Consider the following 6071-nt stretch of genomic DNA (forward strand, 5'->3'; position numbering starts at 1 on the left):
TGTGCAAGTGGAAGAAAAAACTATATTGGATTAATTGGAAGAAAACAAAATTTGAAATTTCGTTTAATTTGTTCCTTTTCATGTAACATGAACGACCATCGTCCAATTAGAGTGTACTTGCTTGGCCCTAAACCCATGGAAAAATATTCTATTTTCGAGTTGAAACCGTTTTGTTATAGTAAGTGATAAATGTACATAAATTGTGAGAGTATCAATTGTGTTGTAATAGAGAAGCTGAAATTAAAGAGATCAATGTTTACATGTCTCTTTGCTTGATAATTGGTGGAGAATAAAGGTTTGTCACAATAATTTCAGAAACGAAAAAAATTCACAAACTCACAATGAAAAATATAAAAAAAAAAAAAAAATTCCTGTGATCAACAACATGCCTCATATGTTTGATCGAGATACTTGATCGTTTAAATTTGGCTATCATTTATACACGATCATTTAGATTCGGCTATTCTGTGTACACGATTGTTTAGATTTAATCGTTTAATTTATACACCTGTGTACACGATCGTTTAGATTTAATCGTTTAATTTAAATATCGTTTAATTTGGTTACACGATTGTTTAATTTAGTTATGGGTTAGATTTAGTTACACAATCAATTTGACTACTTCCTCAAAATTGGATACACTATAATTTAGATTTGACTAAACAAAATTTTTCAAGATCCTACAATTTAGATTTGTTTACAGGTTGGTTTATTTTTTCAAGATTGTTTGGTACATAATTATTTAGATTTGGCTAAACAATTTCGTTTATTTTTTCAAGATTGTTTGGTACATAATTATTTAGATTTGGCTAAACAATTTTTTAAATTATTTTGGTACATAATTGTTTATTTTTTTTTATCGTTTGGTTACATCTAAACGATTTTTTCAAGATTCTTTATACACATTTTTTTTAGATTTGGTTACCCTAATCTAAACGACGTATACACAATTTTTTTAGCAACTATTGCCCAACCAACCTCTGATGACTGCTTTTCGGAATAATTTTTAACAACTATTTTTTTATGATAGTTGTCCAACAACTTCATGCAACCACGGCTGCCAACCTTAGAACAACTTCATGCAACCACAACTGCCAACCTTAGATCGATTTTTTCTAGCATCACCACCGACCAAATTTTGATGACCATATTTCAACAACTGATCGTCGAACAACTTCCAATAAATTAGATATTTATTAAAAATAAATTAATAAAATTAGATATTTATTAGAATTTCGGGTGACCATTTTCTCGACAATCGGTTTTGCCCAACTGTCGATGAATGTGTTTCGTGACCATGATTGGTCAACTTCAACGACCACTGTTGCCAACCTCTAATCGCCATTTTTCAGTGACCACCATTAGTTGCACCTTTTTCATTCATACTCTACCTCATTGAGCATCAAACCAAGTCCAGCTTTCTCCGTCGTACCCCACGTTGGCCTCTGCGACAGCATCAACCTCGACAAGTTTGGAACTCCCAACCTACTCAGTTGTCTCCTAGTCGAGCATAAAACCAAGTCCTTCAATGGTATAATGGTAAAATCCTACTGATTTGGCCCGAGTGTTTTCGATTTGGGACGAACAAAGTAAGAAACGCACTGCTCTGAACCCACTTCCCAATTATTCATATTCATTCGAGATAGTTCACGAGGAAGAAAAGGAAAAAGAGAAGTTACGATGCCCACTACGTGATTTGAATAGCTCAACCTACTGATGAGTTTAAGAGGACTACTAACTTTCATAAGTGTGTTCTTTGGATGTTCTTTCCCTTTCTTCACCTATCTTTTTGTAATGAAAAGATGAACCCCAAAGAGAATAGGAAGCATAACAAATTTTTTTCCCTTTTATTTTCTTCCTAAGTCAATCCCCTTCGCTACTCCCATGATAAATCTATTTCTTCCAATTTTTCGTTACAGAGAGATTTCTTGTTTATCATGTCCAAGTATGTCATATGTGTTTTAATTATCTTTTATGTTTTTTGTTTCTGTTCCGAGGTTGTTTTATTGTTCGATTTGGTTTGTGTAATATGTGACAAATTTGAAAATTGCATTGTTTGTGGTGGTGATTTTCCTGGCCTTATTCTGGCTATCAATAATTTCCCTCACAAGAGCTTTTGAACGTTAGCACCATTGTTTCTATATTGGTAGAACACCATTATTTCATGTCTCTCAATTTATTGTGGTATATTGCTGTTTTTCATTTAATTACATAAGATTTAACAATAACATTTTGTGTTGAATTTCAGCTACGACTATTCGGGATATAGAGCTTCTTCTAGTAAGTAAGCAAGCAATTCTATTTCTTTTCATTGCTTTAGAACTGTTAAAGTGTTTTTTGTGTGAAACTATGGTTCAAAAATGTATTATGCCTTTAAACTTGCTTTGCTCACTTTCTTTTGGTTGCAACTTGGTAGGCAGAGTTAATAGTACAAGGGTTTAAAATTAAAGAAGGAGAATAAAAATTTGGTTAAAACTATTTGCGATCACAATATCTCTAATTTCCATTTTAAGAGAGGATTTGTGGTCAATAGAAAGTAATAATGTAAAATGATAGAGACTTAATTAATTTTAAGAGAGTATCAATTAATTTATACATATACAACGAAAATGTGTATTTGTCGTTCTATTAAAAAGAATTATATATAGGGTTGCTTGCTCTTATCGAACCATATTTGAGGAAAATGTAATTATCTGATAATTTGAGATTGTTAGTCATGTGATTAAGCATAATGAAAATAAAATGGTAACTTATAAAAAAATGATAATTTAATTTATGATGAAAATTGAGATATAATTGGCAAAAACACGAATCAAAATTATGTAAAAGTTTGGAAACCTAATTACGTGTGTGAGACGTGCGCGTGTCTGATTTTGATAATTTCTTCATCATACTTATAAAATTACGTATAAAAGGATCATTCATATTTCTTGATTTATATGCAGTGAAAAATTTAGATTGAAGCTAAGTTTATTAAATGAATATCATAATCAACAAGATTAAATAAAATCAATTTAAGAAAAATGTTGTATAGTAAATATGTAGAAAAGAAAAGTAGTGAAAAACCTACATTATAATAGTTTATATCCCAAACATAGCTTATAATAATACACAGTATAATAGTCTGGACCCCAACACAGACTATAATAACACACATACTATAATAGTCTGCATCCCCAAACACATACTATTACAATCTCCAAGCTATTATAATACCCAAACTATTATAACACCTAGACACTACAAGAATTTTTGTCTTTGCCGACACAGAAAAATGTAGGCAGTTCTTACGAAAAACATGGGCAGAGCTTCTGCCGACGTTTTTTTATGTGGGCACGTTGTGTGGCTGAAATACCGTCGTCTTTTCTTTTGCCTACGTTGTTGACATTTCATCGACATAAATGCCCACGCAAACTAAAATTGTGGGCGGAAAAGATATTTCTAGCCACACAAAAAACGTCGGTAAAAAATAATTTTGTCCATGATCATTATAATCCCAGACTATTATAAGTCACTTTTCTTCCCAAACGCCCCTTAATAATTTTTCAAAATCACTTTTTAATTTTAATTGACATATAATGTTACTTCTGTTCTCAACGATTTAAATAAATGAGTCTTTTAAAAAATATAACAAAACGGTAAAATATTTATACTGTATAAAACAATTTCAAAAATGAAAAAAGCTCACAAGCTCACAATGGAAAATACAAAAAAATGTTCAGTTAATAATGTGCATAATATATTGGGAACAATTGTTGAATTTTGGCTATTGTTTGATACACGATCGTTTATATTTGATCATTTACATTTGAGTAGCCAAATATAAACATCAAATACAAAAGATTTTTTTCAAGATCGTTTGGTACATGATCATTTAGATTTTTCTATAAGATCGTTTGGATTTGGCTAAATAATTTTTTTTAGATTTTTTTGTAAAAGATCGTTTAGATTTGACTATTTTTTGTACCCAATTATTTAGATTTGGCTACCAAATTTAACCACCTTTCTTTTTCAACATCCTTTATATTTGTACACGATATTGAATAACCAAATAACAATTTGAAAAAAAAGAATAAAAGAAAAATTGCAAAAGAAGAGAAGAAAAACTATAAAAAGGAAAGACAAACCTAAAATATTTAGAAAACTGGCTAGCTTCATAGATTTTTTGATTTCGTTACCTCGTTCATACGTATTTTACCGATTTATTATATTTATAAAAATTAACCTAAAATAAATATATTATAATAATAATTTAATTGATTCAAAATTAAACGAAATCCATATTATGTAAATTTTAAATTAATTATCAATACGATAAAATTTGATATAATAAGATAGTTTAGCTCATATAATCAAGTTATACTAATTTAATATTAATTTGCCAAGACTAGTTTACTTCAATTCACAACCATTTTTTAAAAATACAATTGCAGGAGGAAGAAAAGAAAATGGAGAAGTGATTCCTTTAAAATCAAGTACAAACTTAACATTTCACATAGAGAAAAAAAAAATGCCTTTAGTTTGATAAAACTTTTTGGCTTTTTGATTATTTTGAGAATTATTTTTTCTGGTTTTTCCCATAACCATATGTGACATTTAGTTTCATTTATAAAACAATTGCTTGACTTAAATTATTAGAATTGATTGTTTTTGCATAATATCTTTTTTCTAAGTTTCTAACTTATGAATCTTTTTTTTTTTATATATTTATGATCTTTTAGTGGTTATTTCTGTCAAGGTTATAAATATATATATATATATATATATTTTAAAATTTCCTGTTCTAAATTTTTAAACAACTATTTTTGTAGTTATACAGGTGATATGATAATTAATACATACTTTTGTTTTATGTAATATAATTTTTTTTGGGTAAAAACTAGGACTATTGATATTTAATATTTATATTTTATTATCAAAGTTTGAGAAGTGACATATATTTGATGTTCATGGTCCTAAGTTAATTTTAAATTAATCCTTAAAATTTGAAATCAACGTTAAGAGAAAAGGATAATTCTACTCTCAAATATTAAAATTCACCTTTTCAATTATATGTTATTTGGGATAGGATGATGAGAAATGAATTTGATCGATAATCCACGACACATCCAAATTTTACCAATATAGTGATGATGAGAATTTCAAGATTGGTAAATGCTTTTGGTGATGAAAAGGTTGGATAGAGGGTGAGAAAGATGGAGAAGAAAAAAAAGATGCAAAGATAAGGATAGATAATTTCGAATAATATACTAAGCCTATCTATTTCTGGTACTAAGACCAACACTACTTCTAGCAATCCATTCACTTCTTTTCAAACTGTTTCTCATTATTAAGGAAAGGTAAACAAAGATAAAAACAAAGATAAGGGTTGCTCTTTCAAGGTCAATATAATCTATTCTATATATATATATATATATATATATATATATATATATAGTTTTAAGAATACTTTTACCATAGGCAATATTTATTTACATAGAAAGACACAGAAAAAAAGTAATATATAATAATATAATACAATACATATGGAGGTAATGGGGGAATAACGTTCATTTGTGAGTCAGTCCATTGGGCTCCATGATCACAAGCCCAATAATTCAATATTTGAATATGGGTGTCTCTTATATCGTTCTTCAACATTTAAGCTAAATCAACCAATTTTTATATCCATATAGTCTTTTCCAATCTTGAATTTAAAACTAAAACAAAATTTAATGACTTTCTTTACACAAAGATTATTGCATATACATCTAAAAACTTTGTAAATTGTTGGGTGAAGTAGGAGTGTACCTCGGATTCAAAATTCGGATCCTCGACATTCCCCTACATAGTTCTTGTGACCGGGTCATCGAAAAGAAAGATGCATTTTATTTGTTAGATATTAACTTTTAATTATTTTAAGTTTCTCTTAATCTTATTTTTATGTTCTTAGGATTCCTCGCATTCAGATGTAATATCAATTTATTTATGTCTCTCCCCTAAACTAGGGGAGTTATACATATATATACTTACAACCTTCTAAACTTTCCTTTAAAAATACCATTCAAATCGGTTAAAATTTTCAATGAAAA

The sequence above is a fragment of the Cucumis melo genome, chromosome 11 (assembly GCF_025177605.1).
Source record: "Cucumis melo cultivar AY chromosome 11, USDA_Cmelo_AY_1.0, whole genome shotgun sequence".
Lineage (NCBI taxonomy): Eukaryota > Viridiplantae > Streptophyta > Magnoliopsida > Cucurbitales > Cucurbitaceae > Cucumis > Cucumis melo.